This window comes from Aotus nancymaae, unplaced genomic scaffold (genome assembly GCF_030222135.1).
Source record: "Aotus nancymaae isolate 86718 unplaced genomic scaffold, 86718_ANA_hifiasm-v0.15.2.pri h1tg000008l, whole genome shotgun sequence".
In the NCBI taxonomy this organism is placed as follows: Eukaryota; Metazoa; Chordata; class Mammalia; order Primates; family Aotidae; genus Aotus; species Aotus nancymaae.
The window spans coordinates 46511131-46523513 of NW_026988419.1; the positions used below are offsets into that span (position 1 = coordinate 46511131).

The 12383-nt window shown below is 41.2% G+C and overlaps 1 pseudogene; it reads left to right on the forward strand.

Moving 5' to 3' along the window:
* The window catches only part of LOC105731944 (acyl-coenzyme A thioesterase 11-like), a 59914-nt pseudogene that overhangs the window by 42407 nt on the left and 5124 nt on the right, over positions 1–12383 (forward strand).

Below are 12383 nucleotides of genomic sequence, written 5' to 3' on the forward strand. Positions count from 1 at the left end.
TACTAACTTTCTTACTCAAACCACTAGTTAGATGATGATGCTACTAACCACTTAGCTGGTTATGTACTCTACTGTACATAGAAGGGAAATCTTATTTTTGGTATAATCAGTTTATTTAGAAGGTGCTGATTTTGAGGTATTTGTAGAATATACAAAAGCTGCTGTTCAGCACTGGAAAATACAGACCTGGAGCTGAATATAGACTTGAGAATCATCACCATATAAGTGGTTATTGAAACCTGTAACATTTCATCCCTTAGAGGCCTTGCAGAATTGTAAAAAAAATCATAGATTCAAGGTGACTGTGTCCGTTGAACATAGAACATGTCCATTGTTCCAAAGAACATTAGTGAAAATGTTCTAAAGCCTAACATAAATGTTTCAAATATGTATGCGGCATTCAGTGTTTATGCCTCCTCTTCTTCTTTTTTTTTTTTTTTTCTGGAGATGGAGTTTCGCTCTTGTTACCCAGGCTGGAGTGCAATGGCGCGATCTCGGCTCACCGCAACCTCCGCCTCCTGGGTTCAGGCAATTCTCCTGCCTCAGCCTTCTGAGGAGCTGGGATTACAGGCACGCGCCACCATGCCCAGCTAATTTTTTGTATTTTTAGTAGAGACGGGGTTTCACCATGTTGACCAGGATAGTCTCGATGTCTTGACCTTGTGATCCACCCGCCGCGGCCTCCCAAAGTGCTGGGATTACAGGCGTGAGCCACCGCGCCCAGCCATGCCTCCTTTTCTTAATATGGAGCTACTGACTTTAAAGAGTAAAAAATTAATTTGAAAATATCCAAATGGGAGTGACATATTATTGATTTCAAGACATATTTGTAACTATAAATTGAAAAGTGAACTCTAGGCTGGACATGATGGCTCACGCCTGTAATTCCAACACTTTGGGAGGCTGAGATTGGCAGATCGCCCAAAGTCTGGAGTTTGAGACCAGCCTGGCCAACATGGGGAAACCCCGTCTCTACTAAAAATACAAAAATTAGCCAGGCACAATCCCAGCTACTTGGGAGGCTGAGGCAGGAGAATCTCTTGAACCCAGGAGGTGGAGGTTGCAGTGAGCTGAGATCATGCCACTGCACTCCAGCCTGGGTGACAGAGAGAGACTCTCTGAGAAAAGAAAAGAAAAGAAAAGTGAACTCTAAAGCAAAAATTGTGGTAAAATTATCATATCAGTATTTATTTAATGAATTATTATTATTTTTTTAAGAGATAAAGTCTTGCTCTGTCATCTGGGCTCTGATTATAGCTCACTGCAGCCTTGAACTCCTGGGCTCAAGTGATCCTCTGCCTTAGCCTCTTGAGTAATTAGGACTACAGGCTTATGCCACCATGCCTGGCTAATTTTATTTTATTTCTGTACAGATGGGATCTTACTATGTTGTCCAGGCTGGTCTCAAACTCCCGGTCTCCAGCCATCCTCCTACTTCAGCCTCCCAAAGTGTTAAGATTTATAGGCACAAGCCACCATAACTGGCCATAACTATTTTTCAGTGGAGTTAAAGGACATGTCAGTGTAGCCTGTGACGTCTTAATATCTGAACAGTATTTTACAGAATTCTATAAGGCATAAAAATATTTGTTCTTCCACAATACATTTAGGATTTTATTCAGCGAATAACTTGATGTTGAATAGTATAACTGGTAAATACTGCATTTATTTCCTTCTTAAAGATTCCTGTGTCTCTGCAGGCTGGATTAAATCTCTTTTCTCTAGCTTATGAATGACTAGAATATCCTTTTATCACGGCTCTTACATTATTACTTCTGCATGCTTTTTTGCATGTCTATCACCAAAAACATCCTTATATGAGTAATGTATAAAACTGAAGTTCAATTTCATGAAATAATATTTATGTTTGCAATTCGTAGTATACACAAATATTTTCCATTCCATGCTATGCCATTCCATCCTTTCCATCTCGTCAGAAACATCAGTGCAACCTAAGATACTGATTTAACAAATCTCTAATTGGTGTCAAGCTGTGGTTTGAAAAAACGAAGTCCTAAGGCTTGTCTCTCTGATCTTGTATCTCTAGTGTTTAGCATAGAATCTAGTACTGTTTATTGATGACAAACTCATGGAATATTTTGAGTACCGAAGATGTAAATTCTAATGTCGGAAAAAAGTGCTGCTTCCACTGTGCATAGCACAGGATTTTCTAAATTCACATTTTAAGAAGTATTGTATGCCATAAGCCATGAATTGTGTTGAAAATAAAGAACTGTAAAACCTTATTGCATTGCATTATTGTAATCCTACTAATACCGGTATGATTTATCCACGTGCATCCAGGAGTAATATACTGACAAATTCTCAATTAACACAGGCATTTCTGAACTTCTAGTAGGCAGCTTTCATGTATTAAAATTTTTGTCACTTTCAACATGGAAGTAGCATAGAAGCTAAATAATTAGAGTGTGTAAGAAAAAAAAAATTTTATTTAATATTACTTAAATGTACGAAAAACTTGTACATTTAAAATGACTACCCAGATATAAATCAAGACAAAATGATTCTTTTGTAAAATAAATGTCTTTAAAAATCTGAAACTATATTGAATAAATATTTAAAAAGTTAATAAGTATTTGTATTTATAGTGTTTTTATGAAGTTGTATATACAGATAGATAAATGAATAACATAAAAATTTGTTATGGAACTCATAATACATATATTTACATTTTTTTATATAAATGTAAAAATTTACATATATAGATAAATTTTACATATATAAATATAAATTTACATATATCTTTCACTTCAATTACCAATGATTACATATATAGATAAAATTTACATATATAAAGATAAATTTACATATATCTCTCACTTCAATTACCAATGATTTAAGTATTGTCCATTTCAAAGGATCCGTGTGTGTGTGTGTGTGTGTGTGTGTGTATGTGTTTCCTGGATCTGTTCTGTTTGATACTGTGGTCAGTCTTGAAATTTTCTTCATCTTTGGCATTTTACTGACAGTTCCTCAATTTTCTTTCCAGGTTCTCCCTCACTTGCACCTTCAACTTTTATATCTATTCTTATTTTAAATAGTCTTCATAGGAAATCTTACCTAGTTTCAAAAATATTGTTGGAATTCAGATTTCTGAATCTATGACACCAACCCAACATCTTTTCTGAAATGTGTAATCATACATCTATCAAACTGCCTCCTAAATATAATTCTCATTTAAGTGTACTGAAGTTTTATCCAACTCTATATATCTGAGAAATAATTATTTCCCTCACTTTGCCCTTCACTCTAATCTGAACAAATATATTTCTTCTATCCCACTTTAGTTAATTAGTATAGATTTTTCCTCTTTCACCTTTCCCTTGTGTAATTATTGACTGAGGTGATTTTTTGAGATATTAAATATTTCTTGAATATCTCCACATCTTTATTCCTATCCTGTCCATATCAGCTAGAGTGGTCAGGAAAACAGAAGCCACTATAGGTGGAAGGTATTTAATACAGGAAGTTAGACACAACATGGTTGGAAATCAGAGGCAGGAAACATCAGAAGAAAGTGCTCTGGTATTTAGAAAACCCAGAAATGCAGGAATCACAAAGTTGATGCCAATAATCTCAACCTCCTGTGGCGCTGAAGTTAGTTCTATGAGCTCTTTACTCATTATAGATCTTGGTACCTCTTAAACCCCCCTTGAAGGTTTGTGGGATCAGTTTCTGTATATTCAGAAGTTATGTCTCTCTGTCTGGGGGCTTTATCTGGCTGTACAGACATGCTGCATGCGGGGCAGGACATGAGTGTCCAAAAGTGAATGCCCCAGTAGCAACCTTCAACCCCTGAGGATCAGAAGTTGGTGAATGAACATAGCAGCTTCCTTACCCTCGGTAGAACAATTCTGAACTATATTCTGTGTAATACTTCCAACGGTTTCCAGCAGGATTGAGCCTCAGTTGACTACAGCTGTAATCTGTATGTCCATATCCTTTTACTGGATTTCTTCCCTTCCTTGTGTCACCTTTTCACTCTTCTACTTCTGGATGAACTTCAAAATAAGCTACTTGCTCTCAAGTCTTGTTCACAGTTTAAGACATGATTTATGCATTGCTTCTGGAGGTGGACAATGCTTCTCTTTCTTTTCAATCTTCCACATTTTATGAGAGTGCATCTTCTTGGCAGAATTTAAGCCAGAAATTTTTTTTGAAGGAGTGTCTGGAAAATACAGTTTTTAGGTTCTTAATTCTTGTTTTAGAGGGAAGTATTTACTTAGAAAGGCAGGGATGACTTTGCATATCTTTGATCACATATTCATGATACCATCAATGTATATTTTAAACCATGCAATATGTATTATATTTATATGGTCCTTGAGAATATATATTATTCTGTTGAATATCACACACATTATCTAGCGTAGTTTGCATCATCCAAATTTGAACTATACACATTTAGGCAATAATAGCTATGTCATACAACATAATGCAACTATCTCTTATACATAGAAATCTACTCACCGTCTCTCCAAAAGGGAGACACAAAACATTTCTTATAGGTGCTAATTTCCCTTATAGCTTACTCACAATCTCATAGGATATTCTATAAAATAAATACTAAATTGAAACACTAGATTTTGTTTGATGTTAATCTTTAAAAAGGCCTAAAAATCCTTGCATATTTTCTTTCTAACCCAATTTTCCATTCTTATCACACACTGTGCTTTGCCTCTCACTGCAGACTTTTCTGGACTTTATTGTGTTCCCCAAGCTGGCTCTACCCCAGGCATTGCACTTGCTCTTTCTGATGTTCCAAGTGAATGTACTCCCACTCCCCAATTTTTTTTTGAGACAGAGTCTCACTTTTCACCTAGGCTGGAGTACAGTAGTGTGATATCGGCTCAGTGCAACGTGTTCCTCCTGGGTTCAAGGAATTGTCGTGCCTCAACCTCCCAAGTAGCTGGGACTACAGGCATGCACCACCACATTGGGCTAATTTTTGTACTTTTAGTAGAGACAGGGTTTCATCATGTTGGTCAGGCTGGTTTCGAACTCCTGGCTTCAAGTGATTTGCCTGCCTCAACCTCTCAAAGTGCTGGGATTACAGACTTGAGTCACCATGTCTGGCCCCATCTTCTTCTTCAATTAACTTTTATTTCTTAACATGAGGACCATTTCCTCTGGAGGCTTCATATGACCCTGTAATTAAGCCAAAGTCCCTTAGTGTGTGTGTGTGTACATACACACATATATATGTAAACATATACATAAAACCTCTCTCTCTACATATATATATAATTTCATGTTTCATTTTGTACTTCATGATTGATTCGTTGTTTATCTTTCCTCTGACCGTATGCACCTCAATAGCATGATGATTTATATTTTTTATATTTTTGCTATTATACCCCCAGAACTGAGTATATAGTGTGTAGTACCTGTAAGAATCTCAATAAATTTGTTAAATGGATAAAGGCAAAGGATGTTTTATGAAAAGATTTATAAGGATTACTGCCATCTGCATTATAAACTGTATGATGTTATTATTACATATTACATTATCTTAGAATTGTATTTTTCCTAAGAAATGCTTGTTAGTCGTGATTCTAGAATGGATGCTTTTACCATTTTATCATCACTTAGTTATGATTTTCAAATTAATACTATTCTTGGGTTTAAATTATAAATCATTGATATGTTAATGTCATTTTATCAATGATTTACCAATTTTGAGTGGTTTATTTAATCCAATAGAATGCAGCAATGCATACGAGCATTAGCCAGAATTTTGATCTTGTTATTACAATCTTTGATCTTGCTATTACAATAGTTAGACTTAAAAGCACAAATCAATTCTTGTTTAAAATGAATTATTTATAGCTCTCTTGCTGAAGGATGTTAGTACATACTGCTCCCAAAATTTGTTTGTGAATCAAATGTCAGATAAATTAGCTGTGGGCCATGTCCAGTTAAATTGGTTTCAGTCAGAATATTTGAGAGTCATTTCCTCTAGAGTGTTTAAGTTGTGTCTTATTCGTCTTTGTGTTCCCCAAATATAACAGAAGACTGGGTGCTTACTAGCTGGATCATATTTCAAAGGCCAGTCCAACTTCATGGATTGGTATACATAGTGACTCTAATTTGGCCTAAGTAATGCTCTGATTTTCTGCTGAATCAGCAATCAAGAATACAAAGATTATATACCACCAGATGGATAAACATGAATGAATAAGCTCTTCCATATTTCCATAGTTTCTCATGGAGATGTGACCTTAGTTTAGTGATCAACATGTTACACAAAGTGTAAGGATGGAGACAGGAAACCATAAAGGAGGGACTAGGTCAGCATTCAAGGGTCTACCTACTGCTTCATATGGCAATATTTTGCAGCACACCCGTTTTATCACTATTATGTCAGTCAGGCTATAACACACCATAACTTGAAAGGGACTATGTTCAGTGAATTCAAACTCATTTTATTCCTTATTCTATAACAAGAATGAATTTTCCGTACTTTAACAGTAAACATATGTAATACTATACATATAATGAGTACATAATAGTGTGCATATGTGCATGAATAGTATATGTAATAGTTTAGTGTTCATGATTTTAAAGAAGGCATTTCTTACAGGCACTACTCATTAATAAACACTTATTGAGGAAATAAAATGCATTATTTGTTTATTTGTTTATTTTGAGATAGAGTCTTGCTCTGTTGCCAAGGCTGGAGTGCAGTGGCATGTCCCTGGCTCACTGCAACCTCCACCTCCCAGGTTCAAGCGATTCTGCTGTCTCAACCTCCCTAGTAGCTGGGACTACAGGCTTATGCTATCATGCCCGGCTAATTTTTGTATTTTTAGTAAAGACAGTGTTTTGCTATGTTGGCCAGGCTGGTGTCAAACTCCTAACCTCAAGTGATCCACCTGTCTTGGCCTCCCAAAGTGCTGGGATTACAGGCTTGAGCCACCATGCCTGGCCTTACTGGTTTTAAGTACATGTCATTTTCATGAATTGAAATTATACATTTGATTACATCTTAGTTGATTGAAATTTGATGTGATTGTAAAGTAATGTATGTTTATACTTTCCTTAAAACTCATAGAAGATATAGTTTGTATCACTGAATAGATTTGGGCATTTTAAAATGTAATTTGAATAATTTGATAAAGGGCACTTCAGAAGCATAAGAATCTACCATAACTTGAGTATGACACTGGATTGAAAATACAATATTGGTGGGAAAATTTGATAAACCTTAACACAATTTTTCTTTGTCAACAGAATGCCACGTGAATCAAATAATTATTTTGTTTTTGATTGTTTTATTTTGAATATTCTATATTGCCTATTTCGTGGTATATGAGGAAATTGAACAAGATATTACATGGTTTATTTTCCCCTTTGGATTAAACCTTAAAGCACAATACTTAAAGTAATAGAAAATTGATATTTGTAGCTATCCTTTGTGCTCCTGCATTTGTGGTCTGGTCTAGAAGTGGAGTTCAATATTCTGAACAACATTTGATAAACTCTTCATTTTCAAAAATACCCACTGAATAAGATACTGGAGAAGTCATTACACACAGCTGTCTGTTTTGAGCCTCTATAATGTAAACGAAATATAGGAAAACGTTTTTGCAATTTTGGGGTCAAATATTTCTTGCATAAGACACAGAAAGCACAAACCATAAAAGGATAAGATGATAAGTTAGACTTTATAAAAGTTGAAAACATATGCTCATCAAAGAAACACTGTTAAGAAAATGAGTAGGCATTTATACTCTTGAGAAAATATATACCGTACATAGATTTAAAAAGGATTTTATCAGAATATTTAAATAATTTCTAAACCTCAATAATAGCTTTTGTGTTTGAGCCTATGTCCTTTTTCAAATTATTTTTGAGTAGTGTGAGAAACGTATTTGAAGTTGCTTTTTCTCTCCTCATATGGATGTCCAGTTGTTCCTAAAATAATCAGTCCACAGAGTCCTTGCCTTTGCAATGAATTCTGATACTTACTCCCATGAAAGCTGACCTTAAATAAGTACATTTTTTGAGAATTTCAGAGATCATTATTTAATCATTAAAAGTGAGGGATCAAGAGCCAGGCTGCCGGGTTCCAGTTTGGCTCTGTGACCTCAGGAAGTAACTTAACCCACAGGAGCCTCAGTTCTTTCCTCTATAAAATGGGACTCATCACAACTACCTCAGAGTTATGCGGATTCAATGAGCTGTTACTAGTAGGATGCCACAGAAAATGTCCAGTAGAGGTCAGCCATTGTGGCTTCTCTTACTACTACTGTTGTTCTTTGCAGTCTAGCCTGCACACCTGATGCTGCGGTGCAGGGGAGAAGCCCTTTGCAGGAGATGTGAAGCCTGGTTTCTAGTCCAGATTCCAGGAATCTGGAATTCTTGGAAACATTATTGCCTAGTTCTAGGCCTTGGTTTCCCCATCTATTTAATGTCCACATTCTGCAATCATAGAGCTTCCCAAATGAGGGGGAATGGGGGTGGCTGCTATGTTATAATGAATAAAGATGGTAAGTGGCTTGGCGTGGTGGCTCACGCCTGTAATCCCAGCACTTTGAGAGGCTGAGGCAAGCAGATCACTTGAGGTTCAGAGTTTAAGACTAGCCTGGCCAACATGGCAAAATGCTGTCTCTATTAAAAATGCAAAAAAATAAGCTGGGTGTGATGGTGTACAGCTGTAATACCAGCTACTGGAGAGGCTGAGGCAGGAGAATCACTTGAACCCAGGGGCAGAGGTTGCAGTGAGCTGAGATTGTGCCACTGAACTCTAGCCTGGGTGACAGAATGAGACTCTGTCTCAAAAAATAAATAAAGGAATAAAGAAATAAAGATGGTAAGATACAGATGAACAGCAACAACTGAGCTGTTTGAGGCAAGGCTGCCACAGCACTTGTAAATATGCACATAGTGAACATTTTCTAATTAGGCCACCCACCTCCACTTCCTGGCTTATGTCCTTCCATACCCTTCGTGGTTATGACAACATATTTATACCTTTGCTTTCTTGATGGTTGCCTCCTTCCCTGGCTGTTAGCCCATGAGGCATGGACTGGACAGGTTTATTCCCTCCCATGTCCTCACAGGGCTGAATGCACAGGAGGTGCTCTGTAAACATTGGTGGAGGCAGCGGTCCCAGGTGTCCTATCACTGGGATTCCAATCTAGGTTGCTGGAAGAACTGCAGGAGTGTGTGTGCATGCATGTGTGTGTGAGTGTGTGTGTGTTGGGGAGGAGGCATGGCCCTTGGGTAGTTCCATCCAGGTTGGAAGCTGCACTTCCTCCCCTCAGCATGGAGGTGGGCATATTCATGGAGGCCTATCACCAGGAGACTGAGACCCACTGGCACCACATCAACAGTGCCTTTATGACTTTCGTGGTCCTGGACGCAGATGACCAGCCTCAGCTGCTGCCCTGGATTTGACCCCAGCCTGGGGTGAGTGGAGCCAGCACCCTGCTTCACCAGCAGCTCTCCTCCCCTCCCTCTCTGCCCTGGTGTGGTGGAGCCTGCCAGTCCCCTACAGGCCAGCCCCATACAGGGGCATGAGGGGCCCACCCTGACCCAGTGCTGGGGCACAGCCAGCTCTGAGAGTTCTGGCTCTGAGCCTCAGGATGCCCCTTGTTCAGCGCAGGCTTGTTCTGTCTGACAGAACATGGAATATGTGTGGGTCTGGCTCAGGGTTGGGGGTTAATGGGCTGTCACGAGTCTGCAGAGTTCTGAGAGCATTGGCTTTGGAGTCACATGTGGGTTAGAACCTTGCCTCTACCACATTCAAGTGGTACCGCCTCGAGCCCTCAGACTCCATGTGTAAAATGGGCGTATCTGCAGTCCCTGCCTCATAGGGCTGCAGGGTGATAGATGTGCCACTGACTCCATGCCTGACTGAGCCCTGGGAGTGCTCAGGACGATGGTGAACGCAACGCATGGGGCACGGGAAGACAGGCAAAAGTCCTCTCTTACAAAATGCTTCCTGTGCCTTTGAGAGGCCACTCCCTCCCTTGGGGCAGGTCCCCTGCCCTGCCTGCTGGCCTTCCAGAGCCTAGTGTGGGCTGTGGAGTTGGGTGGAGCTTCAGGACTGGGAGCTGGGAGCTACAGCCACAGCAGCTTCCCAAGCATTTTCCATGTTGTGCTTGGGACTGGGGGATGTGAAATGTGGTGGTAAAGAGGGTGGGCTTGAGGCAGGCCTGGGGTGCTGATCTTGGTCTCAGCCCTGTGGCTGTGGGCAAGCCCTCACCCATTCTTGTCTTAGGTTCCTCTTCTGTAGAATGGACACAGCACTAACTTCACCCTCAGAGGGTTGTTTTAGGATTTGGTGCAATTCTGCATGAAAAGCCCTTGAGAAGAGTGGCTGGTGTGTAGCGAGTGCTCAATAAATGTGGACTCTCATTACTACTGTGAGTACCCTGTAAGGATCCACATTGGTTTTTTTTGAGATGGAGTCTCGCTCTGTTGCCAGGCTGGAGTGCAGTGGCATGATCTCAGCTCACTGCAACCTCCAATTCCCTGGTTCAAGTGATTCTCCTGCCTCAGCCTCCCTAGTAGCTGGGATTACAGCCATGCACCATGACATTCAACTAATTTTTGTATTTTTAGTAGAGACAGGTTTTCACCATGTTGCCCAGGATAGTCTCAATCTCCTGACCTTGTGATCTGTCCACCTTGGCCTCCCAGAGTGCTGAGATTACAAGTGTGAGCCACTGTGCCTGGCCAAGGATCTCCATTTTACAGAGGAGGAAACTGAGGTCTGGCCAGGGGAGGTGGTATTCCCAGATCACTCAGAAAGTTTGAGGGGAGCTGGGGCTACAGCTTAGTTTCCCACTTTCTCGGCCAGGAGGTTTTGACTCCAGCTGCCCCAGTGACACCTGAACTTTGAGTTAGGGCTGCAAATCTTTGGCCCTGGGGAATGGAGAGGAGGTGGGATGGAGGGTAGGGGTAGCTGGTCGCACCTCTCGAGGCACAGCCTATCCTGACTTCCTCCCCAGGATGGTGAGCGGCAGTACTGAGAGGCCAGTGCCAGAAAGAAGATCCACCTGGACAGGTGAGTATGGGCTGTGTGGTGGGCAGAATGCGGGTTTGGGGCTATTCATGCTCCGCTGACCTCAGGGCACTCACTTTTCTTCAGGGCTGCCTATGTGTTGGGCCCTGGACCAGGCCCTTTACATCCCTTTGATTTGGTCTCATTGCACAGTGGTTGTCTGGCCTGTTGTACAGGCGAGGGCTCTGGGGATGGAGGGCTTAGGTGGCTTGCCCATGGACACACAGATATCATCAGCAGAGTCAGAATTTGAACCTGGCTGGGTCCAGCCGATTTTAAATCCTGTGTTCTTTCCATTGATTCTGATGCCCATTTGGCAGATGAAGAAATGTTCAGAGGGGAGATGCAGTTGCTCAAGAGGTAAAGCCACTTCGGGAGGCCGAGGTAGGTGGATCCCCTGATGTAAGGAGTTCGAGACCAGCCTGGCCAACATGGTGAAACACCGTCTCTACTAAAAATACAAAAATCGGCTGGGCGTGGTGGCTCATGCCTATAGTTCCAGTGCACCTATAGTCAGGAGGTTGAGGCAGGAGAATAGCTTGAACCAGGATGTGGAGGTTGTAGTGAGCTGAGATTGCGCCACTGCACTGTAGCCTGGGGGACAGAACAAGACTCCATCTCAAAAAAAAAAAAAAAAAGAAAAAAGTGAAAGCCAGGTGTGTCTGACTCTGCTGTGAAAGCATTTAGAGACTTTATCGGCTGCAAGCACAGCAGGGATCACAGCCGTTGTTAATAAGAAAGTGCATCTATGGCATTCACTGAGCATTTACCATGTGCCAAGCACTTGTGATGACCCCATGAGGCAGGGGTGACTGCTGATCCCATTTCACAGATGAGGACACAGCAGCATCAGGGTGAGGTCACTCAGCAGGGCTGTGGGGTGTGGGGACTGAGCCTTAGATTACCCTTCCTTGCTGGCTTGCTCCCCGCCTCTGGGCTGACCCTGGTGTAGGTGCTGAGCTGGTGTGCTCTCAGCTGCTGTGTCCTGTGTGACCATCCAACTTCCCTAGCTAGACAGGAGTCTCCTGCTCTGCTGGGCTTAGCACAGGGCCTAGCACATAGTAGGTCTGCAGTAGAGTCTGTGGAAAGTGCTGGACTTCCAGGGGACCCAGGTTGTCATCTTCCCTCCTTCCCAGGAAGTACATCATGTCCTGTAAGCAGACAGAGGTGCCCCTCACTGTCCCTTGGGACCCTAGCAACCATTTAATGCCCTCTGCTCCCAAGGGGACAGTCTTTAGACCCACCAGGGCCCCTGCCCTCTCCTGCTTGGCAGAATGAATTTGGAGGAAGGCTGGAGAGAGCAGAATATGAATGCCACACCTCACGATTGCTACCGTTAGCAAAGAGC